Consider the following 25,372-nt stretch of genomic DNA (forward strand, 5'->3'; position numbering starts at 1 on the left):
TGGGTGAAACGAATTGAAGAAACAGTTCCATAAATGTCTTCCGGGTTTCCCTATGCATGGGTTTCTGTTACCCAGGCCCTACCTTCCTTAAGACAGTAACTTCACTGATTCAAAAAAGAAAGTGAAAAACCAAGAGCTTACAGACAGTGTCAACAGACGCCCTGGGATCCAGCCAAAGTTGAACTCAGATCTCTGAAGACTACAGCAGAGCAACTCCTGGTTTTACAGTCCAAATACTGGATCAACAGCATAATGACTATGTAGCACAAGTCACTAAGCTGTCATAACCTTACCCTGACAGGTCAAATTTGGTTTAGTTATGCAGCCTATAAGTTCACGCTAACTCAAGAGAGACTTGTCCATACTAGACTCTTATTCAACCTTCTGCTGCTGGTTCCCAAGCTTTTCTGCCAGTTCCTTCATTGTTAGTGCTCCTTATCTTCTCTGGTCATGCTTCCTGGCTTTCATTAACTTACCTGAAGTGAAGGCTTTGATCCCAGCATTTGCACCTTTTATTTAAGCACTATGCAGCCGAACCTTTCTCTTGCCAAAGCATCCAGTACCTGGAAAGACATCCTGGTCAGGCAAGAGCCTGGAAATCCTCAGGCCACACAAAAACCTCTGGCGTTTGCTCAGTCTGGCCCTACATACTATAGTGCAAGACTCAGGCAGGTGCTGCACAGCAGACTCTTGTCAACAATGTGTATAATGCTCTAGCATATTACAGCCACATGTTGATGCTTCATACTAAGGGACCTGAAGCACCAATTCAAGATTACTAAAAAGGCTGAAAAGAGAAAGAAGAACATGATGGGCCTGTCTACTGGAAGCAGGATAAGCAAAGTGTTCTGCTAGGTACTTGACTTCAAGGTACAAGCGGTGGAAGAGCTGTGCGCACACACACCTCAATAGCAAGGACTGTTTGTTTCCTTTGGAGAACAAAGGTGTGCAGAAGAAATCCAGGCCACCAAAGGGAACCAAAGGCCCTCAAGAGAGAAATAATAGTGCTGCTTGTAGACCTTTGTACTTCCCAGATGCCAACTGAAAGGCTCCAGAATTGAGCTAGGAAACAAGTCACTACCAGTCCAGGTAGGATACTTGCTCTCTAAGCCTTCCTCATCTCTATTCACCTATCCTTTCTGGATGAATGAATCAAGTTCATGGCACTTTGATAACAAGGGTGTCTTGAACAACAGATGTTAATATAGAGAAAAACTTTGACTATGTGTAAACACATTATTCATAGTTATAAAAAAACAGCAGCACAGACAAGTACTGTTAATAGATTTGGCATGGAAAACACAAATGTGTTTGTCAAGAAGCTATTGTAGAATTCATGCCAACGGGACAACAATACTGTGCTGCATAGTAGGTGGAGAAAAGGCCAATTCCAAAGTCACCTAGGATTATCACAATTTTTAATCTGAATGAAGGCAGACTTATTTAATTAAAAATACTTGCAAGAGCGGAACAAAACTGCTTTCAAGAAAAACGCGGACAGTTATGAGTTTTTTGATAATCATTTATCCCCTTAAGTGTAAATTAACTACAATACGTGACCTTTTGGAATAAGACATGTCTGCAGACCATTCGTTAGTAGGTTATTAGGCTGATCAAACAGAAACACTGTGGGTATGGTTATGCATTTTCATTCATTACTCCTCAAACATCAGTTTATCCTGGTAGTGCTGAAATCAGTAGGAGCTTTAACACTGACTTTATAGAATTTCCTCAGGCTAAGAGCATATGAACTTAGACCTGGCATGAGGCTCTATATAACTCTGAAAGCACAGTAACACTTCCACTGAAAGATGTTTTCTAATTCTGTTAGAGGAGAATGCAACGCTGCTCTGTTTCAGGCAACAAAAGTATCATTACAATGCATTAAGAAAGGATGCCGGCTGACAGCATGGTGTTTTAAGACCTGAGGATGATGGAAGAAAGAGTTATTGTTCTAAAATAACAGAATAAAATGAGATCAAGATTCTGCAAGAGATCAGTCAGATACAGAAGCTCAAGTGTAAACCTAGGAGAGTCATTAAGCAAAGAATAAATGAGCTGGTCATTTCTGGGGACAGGAGGGGGAAGGTTCCCGTATGGTAAATATGGTAGCAGGTAGATTAGAGAAGCCTTATGTCAGGAGACATGAGCTTTCCCACTTTGCTGTCTCCACACCACATAAAAGGTGTTGTGAGGAACAATGCTGAAAGGTGCTGAACATCATCACCACTTCCTAAAAAGATTACCTAGCACTAAGGGCAATTCATCATCCCATAGGATTCAGAGCCCTATGCAACAAAGTTTTATAATACAAATGCTACAGTTTACTGAAACAGGACTATATACTACATTTCTTGTGAGAGTTTGTCCTGCCTACTCCTGCCCAGATTTCTGGCTTTGTACACCTTTGTGCACCACTGCAGTGACCAAAAAATATGCAAAAGTTCTTTTCATCCTTCTGCTTTTCAAAATTTCTTTACAGAAGACCTCCTTGAAATTCATTTCCCAATTTTTCTCCTCACCCAAAAACTTTTAAGGTAAGAGCAGCACTTTAAAAGTCCAGAAGGTAAATTCTGGACTGTTAAAACAAGCATCTTGGAATGGAAAACAAGACAAATGTAACCATAATATTAGTGGCACCTGCTTTAGTACTAATACATGCAAGTTCAGTTATGTGAACATACTCTGGAAACAATAAAAAGGATTATATATTCAAACAATAACTAAGAAAATTCTTGGTAATCCAAGAGAGCACAAATTTAAAAATACAAACAGCACACGATTCCATAGTCAAATACTGTCTACCATAAGAGATTGGAAAAGCAAAAAAAATTCCCAAATTAATATAATTCTTCATATTCTAAGATGCAGCATTCACAGGACTGGTAGGAAATGAATTTACTCAAAAAACAGCATACACCTGCAGTAACTCCTTACTCCGAATACAAGGAGATGCTTAACTAAGCAGCAGAAGAGACTCCTCTCCAGAACTGCTGCTGCTGAACCGATGTGCTGACTTTGCAGTGGCTTCCCAAAACTTGTAGGTTCAGATTCTCCAAGTTTATCCTCCACACTGTACCTGGTGCATGACCCCAGCCAAGGTAAAACTCACATTTCTGGCACAGGGTCACAGCCAAGGCAAGGCAGGGCAGGGCAAGATAGCTGTATGGGCTTGGCTTCCCTATGTGAGGGAGGCTTGGGGGTGAGAGTAAGAGGCAAGAGAGGGATGGAACCGCTTATCCTGGGGGAGAGTTTTACCTAGGGATGGAAACTGCCACAGATGCACACACAGTCTGACACCAAGCTGATGGCAACTGCTGTTGATGCTAAACCCATTGCTCGTGACACCTGAACAACTTGACACAGGAACCTCCTACACGACAAATGCTAACACTGAGTCAGAGTGTCAGTTTGAAAGCTAATCCACAACATTATCTATGACATTTCTGCACTAGCCCTGGTGCTAACCTTACAACCTTCTTGCTACTGCTAAGTTAACAAATGTTAACAAGAAGTTAACATCTTTTGTAGCCTTTTCACGCCAGCTTGATGGCATATCTATTATCCAGCAAGACAACTAAGTCTGCTTTTTTTTTTCCTACACTATAAGCAAAAACGTTCAGGTTAGCTATCAGAAGATCACTAGCACAAGTAGGTGAAGCCTTCATTGTAGAAAGACTTTAAAAACACATTAATGTCTGATTAAAGCTTCACCCAGCACAAACCCTTTCAGCTGGATCTGAATCTCAGGTAGCCCCTAACCATGCTGACAGGGAGCAAGGCAAGGATCAAAGTTCGGTCCCTGAGCTTCCCTCAGCGGTCTCTTAGTGGCCCCATTGGTTTCCCTTGGTCCATTTTTCCAAAGCAGCACATGCAGCCACATCCATCTGCACATGCATCCACATCCATCCACACTTGTAGTTTTGTTCAGTGAGCTTCTGCTCCTAGAAGTCCTGCTTTTGAGGTTCACAGCCTCTGCATAATTAGACAAACATTGGCTGAGAAAAAATAGGAAGAGATTATTTTTTCCTTGGAGCAGGGAGATAAACTATACAAGTTCTCCAGGTTTTCCATCCTTATTTCTCTATTATTCTGTATTTGAGAGACTGGGAAAAGAAAGTTAAAACTCAGCTCCAGTCACTGGTAGTCAGTCCTGGAAGGAAGAAGCAACCAGTCAGCCAACAAAGCCTCGCCTTTCACCATACACATCCTTGCCGTCACCAGCAGATATGTCAAATGAGGAGCTTGTGGCCTTCCTCCTGAGACCATGAGCACACAGTCTACTGTCTAGACACAAGCAAAGCTACACAGCTACAACTGCACTCTCTTGAGGAAAGGTAGGTCTAACCTAAGAAATAGATTGATATTTAGAGATGGGGTTAGCGATGGTCAGTTAAGACATACTTAACTCGTGCAAAATGACTTTTAAAACCATTAGTCAAATCATTTTCCAGCACGAAGAGATGCTATGCTTTGATTGAAGCCTAATACACATACATTACATTACTGTATGTGGCATCTTGCTCTGGAACAGCTTTATTTTGGATTGAAACTGCATCTGAGCACTTCACGGCCATAAGAATATACGCTGCTGCAGCTGCACCCATTTCTATTTGTCTGACAGTTGGCCAGGAGGCACAGAGAAGGCAGCATGTTGTGCTTTAAAGATTTCTTACCCCTTACCAGCCTAGGCACCATAAAATATTTACAGATTATTCTGGGTGGCATTTCATTGCAAATTCCATATGTTTAGCTGAGCTATTCAAAGCTCAGAATGACAATAAAGAGAAGATTAAATTTGAATGCACCACGTAGTAAGTATTTTCCCCTTTAGCTGCTATAGCCCATTATCTTCTAAAATAAACAATGCACAGCCTGCTTGCTCCATCAGCCGAGTTCTGCAGTATTAGACACCTCTGTGAAGCATAAGGATGTACGTGGCTCAAACATCTTCTCCAGGGTACAGAGTCATCTCCATTCACGGATATTTGCACACACACTTCCCTGTGCACAAAGAGAATAGAGCCTGAAGGGTGTGAGTTCTTTAATATGGTGTATAATTGAAAAGGAAGAGAAGTAAGCCAGCTACAGATCCTTTCCCCAAGCAAACTGTATGGTTTTGCTTTCAGCTATAAGCATAACCATATGATGACGCAGCACATAAAGTAAAAAAGAGAATTCCTAGTAATTTCTGAGGGAACCAAATACGAGTATCTCACCTCCAGAATAATTTAACATGTACTGAAGGGAAACAGCCACTATTACGGAAAATCCCTTTAAATAATTTGTGCTCATATGCCATCACAAATTAACAGGGGATTGAAGTAAGATATGCAACTTCAGGGCAAGCAGTAATTCATCTCTGCTGCACTATCACACATTTGTTCTTGCATATGTGGCTCAGCAAGGTGGGATAGCAATGTTGTATATAAGGTTAGCTTTGTAGGGACAGACAGTGCAGACTGAGACGCAGGAGAACAGAAGAAGAAAGTGCTGGCTAACTGAATGGGTTTAAAGTCTCTCTTGCCTGCCTTGCAGAAGAAAACATGTCTGTCATATTAGGCTACTACTGTGTGTCACCAATCTAGTGGAAAGGATGATCTTTTAGAGGCTACTACAATATTTAGGATCCTAAAGCAGCTCATTGGATCAGCTACCTAGTGATAAAGTAGTTTGCATAATCTCAGCTACATCCAGCAATGAACTGGTCAAATGTCAGAGCTTTTAGTCTGCTTTGACTAAAGCTGGCCAGGCACCAGCCCTGTACAAGAGTTCCAGCACAAACAGGGCTTCATAGACTCCTCCAAACATACCTCTCTATTCTTTTCTCTGTGTCACTTGACTGGAAATTTTGCAGTCTATGCAAGTTTAAAGTGGGTTTTTTTGCCTAGGCTTTAAACATTAAATTGATCTCTCGTGACCTATTTTATATCACTTCATGCATCCTTCTTTTGTCCACTACATTCACAGCTCATAAAGTCTACCGATGTTTACTTTAAATATAGAAGAACTGCAAGTTTTTCTTCTCATTTCCCTTCCCACTTTCTGCCCGTTTAGAGCTGAAAGAGAGCACTTTTTGCATTATATCATGACCAGGCCCATTAACGTTAGGGAACCCTCCCCATTAAAAAGGCAATATATTGATATGTGAACACTCCACTCCCAAAAGCTTTTTTTGAATACTTCATTAACATTTTTCACTACTGAACAATTATATCCTCCCAAAGTGGGCCTTTATTGTCCCGTTTCCTCAGTATACCACTAATGACACAACAAAAGGAGAGGAGGCGATTGCAGATAAATCAGTCAAACTTCCCATCAGGTTTCCTTTCTGCGCTCCTGCCATCTGTGCTGGCTGCTGCAGTACTACATATGTTTCAAGACAATACCGCACGGGTCACACACCAGGCTCCAGCCACTTGCATCTGCTGTTGCGATTGTCACAGTTCAGTACTTCTGCTGTCTGCCTTCACGTGTACGTCTGCGGGGACAGCTTCCAGTCACCTAAACTGGGAGCACACAGCTGAGCTCCCAGCACTACAGATGCCTTTCTCCTCAGGAAAACTGATGACCCACTCCCTGGTTCATACTGTGTAATTTATGAATCGCAGATTTCAAGACTTGAGAGGCAACATGTCGTATTTTGAATGGCCTGTTTACTCCCAAGAAATTCCCCGACACAAGATTATCAGATTAATCTGCCTCTTTGGCAAAGAATAATATTTTTTAAGAAATAAATAAGCAGGAAGCTTAAATCTTAAAGTTAGGAATATGTGAACATTTCTTTCTATTAAACTAACACCTGCAAAAGACAGAACGAAATATTGATCTATGTTTCTGAATTAGCTTTCTGAGGTTTGCAACCACCTTTTCATAGCAGTGAACATAGCACAGCAAAAACATTGATCATCACTCACTTTGCAAGCTGAACTGCATGGATTGTTAATGGTTGACTTGTTAATTAAATACGATAGCAGAATCCCAGATTAGTCCCATCTTTATAACACCATTAATAAACCTGTTTTTCAATTTAGGAAACATCATCCCTGCATATAGTAGCCATTGTAATATTCCTGCCTAAGTACAATACTTCATTCATTACCTTGACAGGCCGCATCACTTAGGCCATCCACAGGAATATATTTCATCAGCTCGCAAATGCTATCTCTGTTTCCATGTAGAAGCCCCACATGCATGACGTCTCCTTTAAATCTCACATCATCATTTTCATAAACCGGTGGGCACAAAAAAAGAAAACCACAAACAAGAGAATTGCAATAGGTTTTCTAATTTATTATTTGGCACCACACAAAATGACCATTTAGCTGAATAATTCTCTTCCTGTTTTCCAATTTTTTTCAGTTTCTAGCAGTGCATGCAAAATGGAAAAGACACTCTTCTACAAATGTTCAATAAGGAACCCAAACAAGTCCAGTACAGCTCTGTCCTTAATCTTTTTATATTGCATATTACAGTATGAACATGAGCATGTACAACATGCTGTGGGTAACTTATTTTTGACTTACTGTGTGACGCATCAGTAACATGGATACAGTCTAGCCCTATCTTCCCTCAAGTATGGTATCCAAGGTCAACACTTATTCTTTCAAAAGAGAGACAGCAAGTGCCCCTGGGAAAAAATACTTGAGAAACTCTCAGAAAATTGGTAGCTAAAAAGGGATTCTTTTTTGAAAGTTGACGTAAAACATCTGGTGCAAACAAATTGACTAATACTCATATATTATATGTACATGTATATATATATACACACATATAGAGACATTCTTCAAAATTTAGAAATATTAATTTAGGTACTGCAAGACTGAACATACAATGATTAAATGACTACCACTTTGAAATGCTGAGGTAGTTCAACCCTGCCTTCATTAGGCAGATAAAGTCATCACTGTGGAAGTGTAAGACTGTCTTTTTGGCTAGTACTTAATCAGGCTTCAAGTATGTATTGCTAATAGCTGTGAATAATAAATTAATTCAAAGACTGGAGCATACATGCATATAGAAGACTGATGAATGGCTGTTAAGAGGTCTGTTCCAGAGACAGGAAATCTCTTACACACTTCTACAAAGTGTATTTATTCATTCTCACAAATCCTTAATGATAACTTCACTATTTTCTATTTTAAGTACACAGGAAAGGAATTTTAGGAAATAGTGACTTATGAAACAAAGCGGAGACTAGGTGAAGAATAGACATGGTTCTTCTTTTGTATTCTGTTTTTAAGGAGGTGCAACTGTTCTGTTTTCAGTGAAGTTTTTTCTAATGCACATTTCTCACATAAACAAGACAGTTATTTTACAGGAAACCCTTGGTATTTTAAGAGATCTACTTTGCCTCCATTTCTGAGGACAAAATTTCTCACCCACAAAAGGAGTATTCTGTCTTTGAGGACTTCTGGTATGACAGTTGTGGTGGTGATTAGATATCTTACCTATGAATCCAACTTCTACTGCGTCTAAGAGTATTCTGCCACATCTTCCCCAAACCTATCTATATAAGTTAAGGTGTCTATCCTCTTTTACCCCCAAAACACATCACAAAAAAAAGAGACCGGTCTCTAAGCATTAATCAATAATTTCTCCATTCAATGCTCTAAATGTGAATTATGTAAAATATGGTGAGTTACTTGGGAGACAGAAGGAATGAACCCATCTTAATTCAGCATGCCTAAGATACAGCTTTTTTTGCTTATAAATGGATCTTTATGCTTCTGATAATACTTCTAATTTTGGACTAGATGATCTTCAAGGTCTTTTCCAACCTAGATGATTCTGTGATTCTGTAATGGATCTTTATACTTTTAAACCAAACACAAGCTTTGAAAATCTATAGCAAGAAAATATTTACTCAGATTCAGTGCACTCCTACAAGATTTCTGATTACAGAGTATTACTTTCATTACTAATAAATATTACTGTTTATTACATAAATAGCATTACAGTAAATGCACTTTTGAGAACATGCCTTTGCTTCTATAAATTGGTACAACAGCACTGATTTACACTGGAGCTAAACGAAATTACACCAGGAACACTGTAATTCACTCTAGATTTGCAGAGCTAATACTAATAGTATTTACCTTGCATCCAAACTGAGAATTAATAGCCTGATCCCATCACTGGCATGCAAAGAAAATTGTAAAAGTAAATCTGTAGAGTTTACTGTATTGGCCACAAAATCTGGCCAAAATGGAGAGAGGTGTCACTGGGAGTCAAAGCTATAACTTTGTGAAAGCCAGTTGCATCTGTGGTGTTTGCAAGTGTTCACATAAATTTTTGTGGACTCTGCTCAGTTTAGTAGACATGCCGCACTACAAGGGAATGTTTTGCATGGAGGAAAGACAGGAAGAGAGGGCAATCTGGTGATTAAAATGTTAATATCTGCATTCTATAATATTAATACCTACATGAAAAGGGATAGATTACCCCTCAAATGAAGAGGTTTTGCCACAGGATTTAATTCTGCAGTTCATCCTATTTTTAATGGATTTTGCTTGCTACTTCTTATCATACAGTAGGTTATGAAACAGTTCATATAGTCCTTTTGCAAAAATTAAAAGCATTTATTTTGTTATAGTGGTTGCAATTAAAAAGGCAGTATTTCCACATTGCTACAAAATAAGGTATTAAATGATAAAATTCTGTGTGCTTAGAGAAGAACCAAGATTTTGCAGATATTTTATTTGATGAGTGGTGTTTCTTTTAAATTACTTTGAATAATTTTCTTTGTTAAGGAGATACTGAATAAATTATACTAGTTAATGTGTTTTTTAGATGGACTCAGCTAATATCAGATATTCACAGAAAACATAATAGACTAAATCAAGATCAGTATGATGTCCCTCAAAGGGTGAATAATTAAGTCTTAGCTGCAATATGTACAAAACCACAGAAATGCAGAAAAATTTCCTCTGACCACACAGCTGAGGTTCCCATTTATTCTGAAACCATTACAGATAATGCCTCAAAACTCAGACTACATCAAGCAAAATGTATCTTTTTTCCAGAACAATGTTTCAATGCTGCACATCAATTTCTCACACAATTTATATATGTAGTGACACATTCCTTCAAGGGAAAAAGATGTATTAAACACATATGTCCATGAAAATGCAAGAATATTTCAGTTGTACTATTTTTGGTGCTTGAGACTACAGCTCCTACTTTGCCTACAGAGGTTATAATTTGGAAGCAATATTCAGGTTTATCTTAATTGCAAAAACAGCCTTTAATCAGTTTGTGTTGCCAATTGATGTATTTTTCTCCCCAAGCACTAAAACAGTTATTTTTGTCACATGAACACATACCCAATGCATTTAGATTTACTGTACTCTACATTCTTAAAATAATTTTATTCCTTTGAATTAAGCATGTCATTTATAGCCACAAATAAGTACAATTCATTCTTTAAAAGATATGTCCAAGAGTTGAATGATTGCGTACTAGCATGAGTTCAGTACTTTCAATATTAAATCAGTGAAAATGAGAAAAAGAAAAAACCTGTATTCACTTCAGTTTATTATTTTCTTAAATATTGTAGATCACGAAACATAAAATTGAATAGAGGCTCCTAATCTGACAGTTCAGTTGTAGATTACAGGATTTTAAATTTATGATTTGGTAGTCCATACGCAAATTATTGTATAGATTATTGTTGAAGGTTGACGTCGGCCAGCTGCCAGCCACCCACCCAGCCACTCTGTCACCCTCCTCCTCAACAGGTCAGGGGGAGAAAATAAGATGGAAAAGGTCATGGATCCCAAGAAGGACTGGGAGATCACTTACCAGTTACTGACATGGGCAAAACAGGCTTGGCTTAAGGAAAATTAATTTAGTTCTTCATCAGTTAGAGTAGAATGGTGAGAAACAAAAACAAAAACTAAAACTCCTCCCCCATGCCTTCTTCCCAGGTTCCATTTCACTCCTTCATTATGACTCTTCTGCCTCCTTCCCCCACCCTTGCAGGGAGATGGGGAATGGGAGGTTGTGGTCAGTCCATAGCTGTTCCTCTGTGTCTCTCCTTCCTCCTCATGTTTTTCCCCTGCTCCCTGGATCCTTCACAAACTGCTCCAACATGGGTCCTTCTCACAGGCTACAGCCCTTCAGGATAAACCTTCTCCTGCATGGGCCCTCAACTGGCTGCAAGTCCTTCAGGCTGTATCCACCTGCTCCAATGTGGGGTCCTCCACAGCTGCAGTGTTGGTATCTGCTCTGGCAGGGTTCTCCATGGGCTGCAGGAAAATACCGGCTCCACCATCATCCCTCCCACCAGCAGCAGGGAAATCTCTGCTCTGGTGCTGCGCACCTCCTCCCTCTTCTTCTTCTTCTTCTCTGACCTGGATGTTCACAGGGTTGTTTCTCACACCTTTTTTTCCTCACTCTGCTGTGTGGCATATTGCTCTTTCTTAAATACGTTTTCATAGAGGTGCCACGGACTTGGCTGAGGGGCTCAGCTGTGGGTGCAGTGGGTCCACAGGAGCCAGCTGAAACTGCCTGTGTTCAGCACAATACAGCCCCTGGTCTCTTCCCATAGAGGCCAGCCCTGCAGCCCCACCACTACCAACACCTAGATACCTAGGCCCAATACAATTATTTACTGACAAATATGTTGTTTACATATATCATACCAGAGCACTCAATTCCTCAGTCCCCCAAAGTAAGAACTTAATGTGAAACAGCTACCATTTCCTAGGAAAAACAAGTTCCCAGTGTAACTGAGGACAGCTTTTCCCTGAGGCAACACACTTCCAAACACTTCAAACAGGACAAAGAGCTTCACAAGCTTTGATGTTGGCAGGGTCCATTCTAAGAAAACTTAATTCTACGTCAAGTTTAAACCAGATGGTATTCTTACAGATAATCTGTAGACTGGAATAATGACTGTGAAGAAACATTTTTATTTATTTAGAGAACAAAATGTATACAAAGTATAAAAATAGATTAACATATTCATTGAGGAACTCTAAATTTAATACATAAATTCATTAGGGAAGCAATAAACATACTGTATAAATTAATTACTTTGTGGTTATCCTCATTAAATGCTACTTAATGAGTTAATAAGCTTGAAAAGCAATGACAAATTGCTAAAGTGCATGCACAGGATTTTTTTTTTTTTAATATTAAAAGTAGCATATCTAACTGAATGTTGCAGTTCTGGATACAAGCTAGTAACATTTATGCAAGGTGGTCACTTTACGTTCTAGCCTGCATTAATAAGTACTCTTTCCTACATGTTTTGAATTTCCCACAGAAGTGCAAACTAAGAAGTTCGACTGTAGATGCTACTCTTGCCAAGGTTTAAGAACCACCTGCTCCTTAAAACCAAGAAGAAAACTTCTTAGTTGTGTTACAGGATGACTTCCAGCTTTTGGGGAAATATTAATCAGAAACATACATACACACATATATATGTATACACACAGATACACACATAAGAAATACATTGCTACACCTGAGAATTATACTCAGGCTTTTGCGGCCTCTCTCAGTGTTTGAGGATGATAAACACACAATCACGTTGCCACAGTTACAAATTGGGAAGAGGCTGGGCAGTACTAGGGGAACCCTATCCAGCACCAATAAATACTTGAACCCTTGTGATGGGGTATGAGCGCTCCAGCATTGACTGAGCTCTGTTATTAGCATGCTATGGAAGATTGAAATGGTGGCCCCATTTGTCACATCATGGGTATAGACTCCTTATGCTCTCATTTTCTAGAGCACAAAGGCTCAAAGTGCTGTTGGTCTATGTTGTAATTTAAACAAAACAAAAAAAGCCACATACACACATTTTTCACTTGCTCTCTTCCCATGCCATAATGTATAATTGAAAGAAGATGGCAAACTGCATCCCAGAGTACATTAGATGTACTGATATTATAAATATCTTTATTTTAAAGTGAAATATAGCCTGAACACATCTTTGACTCTGATGCAGCATTGGTGCATTAACTAAGCATGGTTCAGTGAATGTATCAATAAACAGTCCTCTCGCCTTCCCAGGACATATCCAAGTCACAGTGAAGCTACTAGTGCTACCTTGATAAAATATTTAAACCAATCTTTGACTATTACATGCTCAAACAATTCCTTAGATAACCTCAGGATATTAATCCAATTTTTCACCCTTTAAATTGATTTTGTTAACTCCTTAAAATTTACTTACAGCAACAGAATGTAATTCCCTGTTGTAGGGACAATAAACAGATAAAGACAGTAGTATTTTGAACAAAGACTGTCAGTCCTTCTAAGGGGTTCTTATTCCTTGGATTACATTCCTTTTTCCCTGAGAATACCTAGTCCAAGGAAATCAGTGTGCTTAATTCCTGATTCTTTAAGAATCATAAGAAATATGTATCAAATTTCAATGTCCATGATTACACACAAAAAAATTAAAAATAATTCAAAGCAGTTTCCAGCATCTTCCAGCATGACCAGTCCAAACAGGTAAGATCTCAGTATCAGTTGTCAGCATGAGAACCCTTTAGAAACAAATTCCAGAAGAAATCAGCCAGTAAAGCAGCATCAGAGAATGCTACAGTATTAATCTTGCATCTCATAAACTGCTCTGAACTGCTATGACAGGAGCATTAACTCCACAAATGCAAAAAAAAAAAAAAAAAAAAAAAAAAAAAAAAAGGTACACTTCACAAGACAGCATATGCTGATAGAGAACAGCTACTAGAAATTCTTTCCTTGGAAGTAAATAACCCTCTAGCCTGCTGTTTAAGTAAACCTTGAACTCTCTTAAAACCTAGTCCCTCTGTAAACAGAACCATGTCCATCAATCACACTAAGTCTTTAGACATTTTCAATTGATTTTGGCCACTTAAGACTAATTCACAAAGGATTCAAAAGCCAGAGCACAGTTAAATGCCATCTCCACCACTGGATAAAAATGTATATTAAACAAATCAAGACATACTCATGTTACAACAGGTCCTCAAGAGTTTTGTGCTGACAGGCAATAAGAGAGCTAATGAGAACAGCTATACTCTGCTCAGCACCGTTTAGGACAACAGCAAATTGACTTTAGATGATTTGTCATCAAGTCCCTGTAGGAAGAAGCCACACTGTTTAAGGGGGTGGAGGGAAGGACAAAGACAGGTCACAACATACTCATCTAAGGAAGTCTTTGATTCCAGGCTAATGACTGGAATAAAAGTAAAAAATGATACTAGAAATAACATTTATTGTGGAATAAGAGCAACCATTTATCTGTTACAATTATATATTTTTGATGTATTGATAGGCACTTTAACCTTCATTCATGTCTTCGTTTTCAGTAGTCATGATACTACTTTAAAAGAACAGTTTTGAAAAAAGATTTTAATGTGGTTTGAAACAGAAGAACCACAATCAGTCACTGCCTGCATTTCCACAAAAATATCCAGTGGAGTTGCAAAATGAAGGATGAGTGGTGTGGGCTGGGATTGGTTTTCTTTCTGTTTTCCTTTAATATATCTTATTATCTCACTCTTGAACCATTATGTCTGTGGAAGAGAAGAGGAAGGGTCATGAGTAACCACTGGCAGCACCAGCTGGGAGCTGGAAATGGCACTTGACGTTTTCAGCTGTCAGATGTTGGCTGAAATTTAACAAGTGCCAATGAGAAACCATCTGCAAATCCATAGCTTTTTAAAAAAAAAAAAAAAACAAACAAAAAAAAAAAACTAGCAAGAATAAATGAAGGGTTTTGAGAGTAATGTGAAGTCTGTTATATTATATATAAAGTATTGCAAGTTATTCAGTCTCACTGGTTCCCAACTTAGCAGAACTCCCACCCAAGTTCTGCACTTAAACACCAAAGCGAGAGGGCATTCTGCATTATGTTTGATCCACTCCCTGTTAAAATTCCCTGATCTCTTTTCTCTCTGGTTGTTAAGTTTTTGTTAAAGTAGACATCATAGATAAAATGAGACCAAATAATAGTCATCACTTATTTACTCTTACAAGTGGTATCCATGAATTGCCAATGTCTTACCATCAATGAATAAAGCCAAAAATGTAGAAAGCAGCAGAACTATACAAATACTTTCTAGCTCCATCAACATGGATCTTTGGGCCCAACCTTACGTTTTACATCTAAAACTGTATCTTTTGTAGACTAGATTCACCCCTCCCCGGCAGCAGGCTCTGTGTGAGAACTGTGTGTGTTTGAACTGAGAAGGAATTCACATATGTGCACCCAGCCCCTGAGCAGAACCAAAAAAATCAGAACAGCTTCCTCTGTAACTGTGTTCAGCAAATATGCTGCAACAGCAGCCACAACATTGCTGTCCTTCCTGAGATCAGCTGATATTTAAGTATAGATATAGAACGACACCCAGCCCCACCCTTAGCCATTCCAAAATGCCAGTCCGTTTATCATCACAAATAACACTTTCAGAATGTGCACAGCTAGTCTACCAGTGCCGCTGCACTCCACCACCTCACACTGGCCTCTCAAATATCCTCATCCCCAGTGCAGAAGAGGACACTGCACTGAATCAAGAGCCAAGGGTGGGTGACTGAAAGGCCCATGGTGCTTGTCTTCACCTGTGTGCACATTTCTTTGATTTCTAGACCGGACAAACTGGTGCAAACAGCTACAGCACGCTGCTGTGGCCCATCGCCCTTATCATTCATCACAAACCAGGGAGGGCAAATCTACCTGCTGTACGGGTCACTATATTTCATGAAAGGGTAGGGCCACACACAAATTGACAGATCTGCAGACAACCTGAACAGAATAATTGGCTTTGTCCCTTATAAGTAGACCAACATTACCCTTCCCTCCTCTGCTCCCAGGATGCAGCATGTTCTGCGGCCCTTGCTCTTGGCTGGTTGAGAAATTCATCCTGCTCACTGGCACTGAACTGATCTTTTAAAAATCCTATGTGTTTTATTTAAATTACGGACTTTAAAATATTAAGATCTAGCTAGTCTAATGACAGCTTGCTATATACAGCAGAAAAACAGAAATGGAATGTGTTCTTGGCTAATGAAACTCCTCTGACTTAAATTATATTTGCTATCTCATTTGTCCCTATGGACACTACCCAATCCCCTTGCTTTTCTCTCATATGATAGGCAGAAAGTTTTTTGGGAGCAGGGACTGTCATTTATTATATGTCCGTACAGGACCTAGGCCACCAAAGCTCAAAGGCTTTGAAATGCTACTGCATTTCAATGTCTTCATCAAATAATGAGGACATTTGACCGTTCTTTCTAGCGGACACGACTTGAAGTAGCTATATTTCAAACTAATAATGATGAGAAAGTTTGAAAGTGGTATTTTCCATTCTTGGAAAACTATAAAAAGAACATAGTAAAACCACTGCCTTTTTGCACTGTTGGTAACTAGATTAATTATTGATCAGGTATTCAGGTCTATGGGAACCCGACTTCCATCAGGCAGGGAAACGCAGGCATGACTGCAGCCCACAGACTGCTTCAGCACCAGCCACCACAGCAACCCTGCACAGTTGCTGTGGGCTCTGCCTTTGTATGCCCATGATTTCTCTTTCTGCAGCTGCACAGTTACCCCAATCCAGCATGTTTTATTAAAGCTTTGTAAAGGAAAGGTAACATCACCCTCAAACATCCTCTGTTCGACTAAAAGTTGAGGGAATAGGACAGGAGAGGCGGAGAACAACCACCAATCCAACAGCTACCATACGAAGGAATAAAATTTCACTTTTTTGGAGGAAACAAAAACCCCTCAGCATTCTGGAAGGCAATAGCTGCAACAATTAAGTATTAACACAAGCATAAATTCAGAAAGCCTGGCTAGTAGTTACACCAATAGACAAAACATAAAAATTGCTCATATTGTGAAGCTATAAAGTCTCTGTGGGTGAAAGTTATCATGAACCAAGTCTCTGTGGGTGAAAGTTATCATGAACTAGCTTGGCTTCGTCAGACTTTACTCACTGAGATAGGATTCCCCACCATGATGAACAGTTTTGGTCTCAAGACACAGGGTGTCTATTAGAGTACCCTGCAGCTCCTGTGTGCTATTTGTGCCCACATTTCCTTTCACAAAAGGAGAATGAATATGTCTGTAAGCATAGAAAAGATAATTAAATGCCAAAATCTCACTTGATACAGAACTGGAGTGAAATTACTGATGCTATCACCATCCATTTACCTGTCTGTGTAGTAAGGTACAGTCACCATCAGGGCTAGAGTCTCTTCAATGGTAGTGCTTGTATTAAAACCCAGCTAGATCTGACACTCAGGAGTGCTTCCAAGGTCTTTCTATCACAGGCATGAGAAGGCAGTTAAGGGCAGAAGACCTCCTGGGAGAGTGCTAGAGAAATGTCCCAGGAAGAGGAAGCTAAACTTGGCAGGGTCTGTACCCATACTGTTCGTCTAGAGCAGACCTTGAAGCAAATTAGCCAGCCAACAATGCCTTTTTCCCCCTCCTGCCCCTCTTCAGAAGGAACTACCTCTCTATCTCTGGTAGGGATACTGAATTAATTAGCATATATGCAGGGTGAACAATCAGGAGACTTGAACCTGGGACTAAAGCGAGAGCCAAATTATTTGACACTAAAACACATTCAGCGAGAAACAGTGAAAGGGGTCAAGGAAGTACTGGGCCACTTGACATCAAGAACAGTATCTGTGGTAGGAAGTGGAAGCAGAGCAGAGTAGCTTGCAGCGTTTTTGTATCCTTTCCTTTATATGGCTGTGTTGGCACACTGGGATGTAGACGAGCATGTCCTGCTGGGAAAGGAAGAGATGTGACAAGACTGAGGAATCATGAGCCCAGGGCACGATCTCGCATGCTGAAGCGACTCTGACTGTTTTTGCATTAAAGCACATATCCGTGCTCAGTGCCCCCCAAGCACACAGCAGCTCTGCTTATAGGTGAACCATTTTCTTTTACAAAGACAAACAAGCAAAAGATTAATTTAAAAGCCTACGACAACTGTTGTGCAATAAAAACAAGTGATAAGCTTTTAGGCTTAATTGCTTCATCAGTCTAATAAGGGAATAAGGTATTCTGAGCCTGAGAGCTCATTTGTTTCTTTTTCAGCTACATCTATTAAACTAATAAACAGATCTCTCTCTACAAACCTTATTTATAGTAGATTACTCCAGACTGTCTACAAAGATCCTCATCTTCAAAAACATTAAAAACCTAGTGTTTAAAGACAGAGAATTACTAGGTTTTGATTCTGCAAAGCATGAGCTGCCTTCCAGATCTAAGGGTTAGTCAAATTTATCAATCTCTGGAAAGAGCAAGCCTGCTTATCGAAATTAAGAGAACAGTTGAGAGATCTTCTCTGAGAAGAAAACTTCTATGACCACCTGCTTGATGGGGCAGGATATTCTCTACCAGGTTCTCTGTCCAACTGAAACATGCTACATAGATAACCTGGAAGCAAGGTACAAGAACAGCTTTATCCTTGTAAGACCACACTACATTTTAGAGCAGGTGTATGGCTGCTCCAAGTTGCACCTTATCATCTATGTTTATACAGAGCTGCCTTGGTTGCTCTAACTTGCAAGAGCACACAGCCAGTGCACCCTGGCTAAATCCTGAGTTCTCCTCCTTACTCTCTGAAGGCCAAAGATAACTGTGGTATAAAGTGATTCAAGCACGCCTTCTCTACTAGGTAATATTTGAGCAGAATCTGATCCTACAGATGCATGTTCTAAAGCCAGAGTCATTTGGGTTGTGAGAACTGACTATAATAGGTTTTTGTAAACACCTGGCACATTATCTGTCTTTGCCATCATGTAAAAATAGAACAAATAGTAATATTTCCTCATAGACATTGTCTACAGAACATTGTTACAGAAATAAAGCTCTCTATAAGCGCTGGAAGTTAGTGGTTCTGATTTCCTTAAGGGTGTATTTTCCACAAAAAGTCTTGCTCCAGTGCTAATTATAAAATTAGCAAGAAGTTTACAAGTAATTAGATTGGGGTGTTAAATCACTAATGTTCCTTAAATAAAACTCCTAATTAGGACACACTGCACATTTATCTACAAGCTAGATATGACAAACTGCCCAAACTTTCCCTTTCTAGCTGAGATCCAGGACACTGCCAGGGAAATGTTAGCACCCACTGTATTCTCTTCAGGAAGGAGCCCTCATTTGACCTGCACAGGTACAGGCAAGGACTCTGCCCATCCACTTTGACCCCAAAGCAGACAGGCATAGTAGAGTCATGGCCATATATTCAGATACCTACCACCAGAAGGGCATTCATCTCTCTTGATTACATAGGGATCCTGGGCATTTGCTCAGATTAAGCTTCCATGATGGGATTTAGTTGCTGATACCATAAAAATATAAAACTATCAACATTATTTGGTCTTCCCTCCTCCTACATGGTATTTCTCAGACTCTAAGATAAATGCAGTTGTATAGATGCTTTTGTTTTACTACACCTAATAAAACAGCACCTGACACAAAGGCGTCTCAGTTGAGAATTGATCCACAGTAAACAACTGCAATACAAACAGCAACAGTTACAATTCCTTTATAGCCTGCTTATCTGAGACATACTTAACTGCTTCAAAAAAAACCCCGCAACTATATTGACATTCCATGCACCCTGCAGACAGTCTTTCCGAACATTTTGTATCTTATTCTAATCTCAAAACAAAATTATCCACTATCTCAGAAAAGCAGATGCACAGATCTTTACGTATCAAAAGGAAAAAATTTTTTTTAAAAAAAAAAAGCTTTTCACTAGTTTATTTCAAGTCCACTGAATATTGCTTCATGGGACAAAATAATTTCTATTTGTATGAAGCACTTCAGTCCCACTTTGTCATCAACCATCATAAAAACTAATTACGTCTTCTGGGCCACAAGCAGCATCTCTCAGTCACCTGGATTTTACTATCTGATGCGGTTCTGCTACGCACTTGTGCCATGACTACAATGTACCACAGATGCCTACAAAGAATCCTTGCACGCCTCTGGGACAGAGCTAGCTTCCAGAATCTCACTATGGGCTGAAATCACATTGTCCAATTACCTTTAGACAAATCTTTGATCATCAGCCCCTCATTGCCAGACATATTCACGTGACAAACCCAGCTGTGCCATCATTTTCACTCAGGGAGGGAAAAAAAAAGCTTTAAGTGATTTGCAGAGTAACTTCAAATACCTTTCAGCTGCTAAAAGAAATGTTGTATTTTGAAAGAATTTGTATTTTCTCTCCAGAACTTACCCTTTCTCCCACCAGCTCAGACAAGAGCGGCTTATGCCTAAAAGCACCAGAAAAACTAGCGTGGTTACCTTAGTGCCTGTAGTTCTGGGTCAACATAGGTGTCAGCCTTGCACTGCTGGGGATGCACGTGCATCCGTCTTTTTGAGGCCACTGAAGTTAAGATTTGATACCTAACCCTAGACACACATTCATTCCAAAGGGGAACAAGCCGTTTCTAGCATGTCTGGAAATAACCAGCTAATCCTCTATGTATGATCAAAAAAATAACAGGTATTTCAACCACCCTGAAGCCATTTACCTGTGAGACCTCACTGTTGGGTTTGTTTAACTTACTCTAATCCACCTTTTAATGTCCCTTTTTGTTTAATACCACGGCAACTAGCCCAGCAAAAACACAGACATTTGCTACATCCCTTAGAAAAAAAGCCTGTCATACTTCTCCTATAGCACAACACAGCAAATGATTTTTTTGTATTATTTTTCTCCTGCTGCAACTTACAATAACCTCAATTCTTTTCCAGTGGATACACCCAAATCTCTGTATTCAAATATTCATTCATACTGGAGACAGCCAGAGATGCTCTGACTAAAAACAGGTTGGGTGTTCTGTCAGAAAGAGCAAGTTTTGCTGAAACAAAAGCCCTTCTCCGAATGATGTTGCAAATCCAGAATGTAATTTTTGGGAAAAACACAATGACCACATAACTCAGCTACATTACCCAGTAGCAGAGACCTAACAACACCACAACCAAGATCTGAAGCCTGGCCCTATGCTTCAGGTTTCACAGCTTATTTTCATGATCCCAAATATCTTAGGGAAGAGAATAATCTTTCCCTGACCAAACAGACATAATGTTTGCATCAACGGTTCCAGGAATTAGAGACAGTGACATTTTAAAGTGAGACAATTACAAAGAAGGAACAGAACCCAAATTCCATAATCCAACCCTCCTCTTCTGCACGTGTAATAAGACAGGCCAGGAATATACACACTTACAGGCATGAATCAGAACATCATATATGAACAGCTGCTCCACAAAAGCTGTGTGAATAACCACATATATACATATATATACACACACACACATTGATGTTTATTTGACTGCTGTGACATGCCTCTAAGAAGCTAAGTGAATTAACAGCTAGGCTTGGCACCACATGAAACACACACCTTAGGGAAAATTAACAAATCTAAGTGCAAATGTTAGAGTTAGCTGCTTGCCAGGAAGGTTCTTTCATCTTATTGAGCCAAAAAAATATTTGTCGTCTTTTTCAGAAAGATGCAACGAACTGTATTTCACATGAACTTGGCAGAGTCTTAAACCAGCAGGTCTAGCCCACAAAATGGCAAGTATCTCCAGCAGCTGTTGTTGTTGACAACATGTGACAACATGATATTCCCAGACATCATCAACTGCATCCCCAATTATTGCTAATTTGGTGCAGAATTACAACATTTTCCTATGTTCATTAGCTACAATTACCTTCATAACAGTTAGTAGCAGAAAGAAGATGAAGTGGAAAAAACACAGAGAATGTGCAAGCGAGGTTTGCTAGGCTATGATTAGAAAGATAGTAACAAGCCAACATGCAGGCTTGACTTGAGATAGTACTGACTGACTGTACAAAGTGGCTTTGGACCATGCTGCCTGTTTGGTTTTTCTGGTTTTGTTGTGTTTCTTTAAGGCAGATGAGAAATTTGCTATTTTGTCACTTTTTATAAAACTGGACAAAAAAAAAGTCATGTGCATGAAAATCTGCATAAAACATTATTCAGATTGGAAGAATATTTTCTGTTTTATCTCACAATTGAACAAAATAACACCGTCTGTGTGTGTACATGTATATTCAAACTGCATATTTAAACACATCTTTTTGTGAAACAAACACACAGAAATCACTCTGAAATAACTTGTTGGTTAGGACAATCAGGTGAGAGAGAAGATGCGCATGTTCAAATCCACAATTCATCTCATTAAAGCATCCCATTTATTATGGCCACTTACCTCATGATCACCTTGTCAGATTTTCCATGCCTAAGCTAAGAAACCATTCTCCTCCAAAAGAGGAAAAATGTGGCTGAAACTGCTGTTCTGACTGTCATTTCATGACAAAATTATTTTAAGAGAGCTTTAACCTATATGTCTATTTTTCTTGGTATGACACCCTACATAAGCACGGTATTTTATAGATACCTTCAAGCAAGGATCTGAATTTAGCACTAAAATGTTGTTTTACAGGAATGCATGCCAAATGCTTTTCATCTCATTATGCTGGTTTGAAATAATGGTACTACTTAAAGTAACATCATGCTAGCATAAAACACAAGAGCTATTTCAAAGCAGCGCAATAAACCACTGTTTCATGATGGTCAGTTGCCTCAACCAGCACTACAAATTCCAAGCTCCATTTAATTCCTACAGTACAACTAAAAAATATACTACGCCCTAGGTAGATTTATTCAAACAATTTTGTACGCTTCCAGTTGGAAGTATTTTGATCTCCCACTCTGAAGATTTTCAACATTTATTCACTTTCCACATTAAATACATGTTCTGCGTACTATACTTCAAACATTATCGCTACTACTTGCAAAATTATTCCATAATCAGGAAAGATTCAGTTCCTAATGAATAAGTATTATAACAGAGACAGAATATATAAAGTCAGTTTCAGTCTGGAAACTTTCAGTTCTGGCCTAACCTATGTAATATTAGACAAATGGCTTCCCCTCTGTTCCTTCCTCTTACAAATTGCTTGCTGTACCTGTGTCATCCCTTGAGGCCAAAGACTGGCTTTCTCTTTGTATAATGTGATTTACAGCTGGGATTTCTGAATGCTGCTACAACACAAAATCACTGCAACGCTTCAGAGCTCTGCTCTACCAATCACTCTAATTCCAGTCGTTACTGGTACTTTTAATGGCATCCCCGCTGTTCCATGACAATAGTCCAGTCAAGAGAACTTCTCCCATCACTTTGAACCTACTGTATGCATACATACATATATGTATGCATATGACACACTTTTTTTTTTTTTTTTACCCTCGGGTCACATCACAGATGCTGGCAATGAAGTCTAAACTTGTTCTATTCTCAGCAAAAGGGAGTGGGTTTACACCCACAAAAACATTACCAAAGTAAAACACCACCTAAAAAGCTACTACTTCAGCACTGCCCGCTTGTTTTTTGGTATAAACTACTAATAATAGCGAGTCCAGACAGGGCTCTACATGGAGAATACAGGGCTCAACAGGAGAATACTCTCATAAAGATGTGGGAACAGAAGATGAGAAACGACGATCTGCCTGAGATTCCGCCCAGAAACAACCCACGGCAGCAGAGCCCGGTCTGCGATCACACACAGTCCCCTGCACTGCTCCAGGGCTGACACTTCTGTTTTGTAGGGCTGATGTTCTCACTTCTCCAGCTGGAGCAACAATTTCAAGTTTAAAGGTTTCCCACAGAAAGTTCATAAACTCACTGTACAAACACCTAAATGACATCGCCTTCCTCTCCCTGAAACAAACGGGATGATTTTGGCACACTACTCAGTACCTTCCCGGAGGGAAGGAAAAGTAATTTTTCTCCAGAGCAAGCCTGTGAGGCCAGCAGGCTCCCAAGGCCAGCAACCCCAGCCCTCTCAAGCCAGGGCTTTTGATATCCAGCCTCACACATACCTACAAGCTCCCAATCGCAAAACCCGGGCCCGGGGATCCCTCCAGGCCGGCCCGGCCGGCTCAGGGGACACGGGCTCAGGAGCCACCTGGGGGGGGCTGGTGGAAACGAGCCTGGCGCACGGCGTTGCTCTGAAACCCTTCTTTCACCCATGTGGCAGGCACGCTTCCGCAAAACACTGGGCTTTAACCGACTGACAGTACCAGTGAAAGAAAATGTTTATCAGAAAATTCCCATCCAGTTGTCTGTCAGCACTGATTTACACCAGTGGGGTGGCAGGCTTGCATCAGCCTCTCCGCCCGAAGCGAGGGGCTCGGGGAACGCAATAGCGTGCCCATAAAGGGGCTGATTTAAGGAAAAGTGTGAATCTGATAGAGCCTAGGGTAGTTTTCTCACCTCGGCACACAATAAGAGCGGGCAGAACCGAGCACCTCAGTGACCCGCTGGATCTCTCTCCCTCCCTCCCTCCCCACCCGCAGCAGGGGCAGCTCCTGCCTCTCCCCGGGGAGCCCTCACCAGGGCTGGCACCAGGCTGCGGGGCCCCTGGCCCCGGGCAGGACAGTGACACATGGACACACAGACAAAAGACAGAAGGAAAAAAAAATAAAATAATAATTTAAAAAAAAAAAAAGCACCCTCACACACACACACAGACCACCCAACCGCTCCGCAAAACGTGCCTCCTCACCAGCTCGCTTCCCACGCCGGCAGCCCCTCCGCGCTGCGCGCCCGCGGGCACCCCCGCACCCCCCCCCCCGAGGGCGGCACTCACCTCGGGGGGGACGCGGCCTCGGCGGCAGCCCCCGCACCCGGGGAGGGGAGCCGCCTCTCCGCCGGTGCCGGGCGGCCGGCCGCACGGCGGGGTGAGGCGGCGGCGTGGCCCGGCGCCGCGGCACACTTCCACTTTCTCTCGGGGGTCTTTCTTTGCGGCACGGTGCGCCCAGCCCCGCCGCGCCGCCCCCCCCCCCCCCCCCCCCCCCGCGCACTCCTCCCCGCCCGCCTCTCGCAGACGCCTCCCCGCGATGCGATGCCCAGCTGCCGTCCGGGGGGCGGGGGGGCTGCCGGGGGGGGGGGGGGGGGCTCCCCCTGCACCGCCCCACCCCGGTACCTGCCGGGGCGCCCCGAGGGCGGCTGGGCGGTCCCGGTGAGGCACGTCGGCCCCGTGGCCCCAGCCGAGCCCCGCGTGGCCGGGCAGCCCCCCCCCGGGCACGCCGCCGAGACCCCCGCCTATCCCTCCGCGTCCCTCTCCATCAGGCAGCCGCCGTCCGCGGGGTTCACCCGAGCCCGAGGCGGGCTACTGCTTTTTTGGTTTTCGACCTTCATTGTGCGCCCCTCTCCTTCAACAGAACTGCCCGAAGGAAGGAAGGGAAGGGGTCGGGGAGGCTGTGTGGATTGGAGTGGTCTAGATGTAGTTCAGTACAACAAAGACCCACTTGATTCCCTGCTGGCACATAACGCCCAACAAAAGGGAAACGCTGGGAATGTCATAATTAT

At 41.1% G+C, this 25,372-nt stretch overlaps 1 protein-coding gene across 2 annotated transcripts in view; it reads right to left on the reverse strand.

Annotated features, from left to right (window-relative positions):
• Positions 1-24,827, reverse strand: part of MYO16 (myosin XVI) — a 403,249-nt gene extending 378,422 nt beyond the window's left edge. The window contains exon 1 of one of the 2 annotated variants that reach the window (XM_074859294.1): positions 24,567-24,827. The gene's annotated coding sequence lies outside the window, so the exon portion shown is untranslated. The remainder of the gene's footprint in view (positions 1-24,566) is intronic. The other variant, XM_074859293.1, reaches the window with a different exon arrangement.
• Between the last annotated feature and the right edge of the window lie 545 nt (positions 24,828-25,372).

This window comes from Strix uralensis, chromosome 2 (assembly GCF_047716275.1).
Source record: "Strix uralensis isolate ZFMK-TIS-50842 chromosome 2, bStrUra1, whole genome shotgun sequence".
Classification (NCBI taxonomy): Eukaryota; Metazoa; Chordata; class Aves; order Strigiformes; family Strigidae; genus Strix; species Strix uralensis.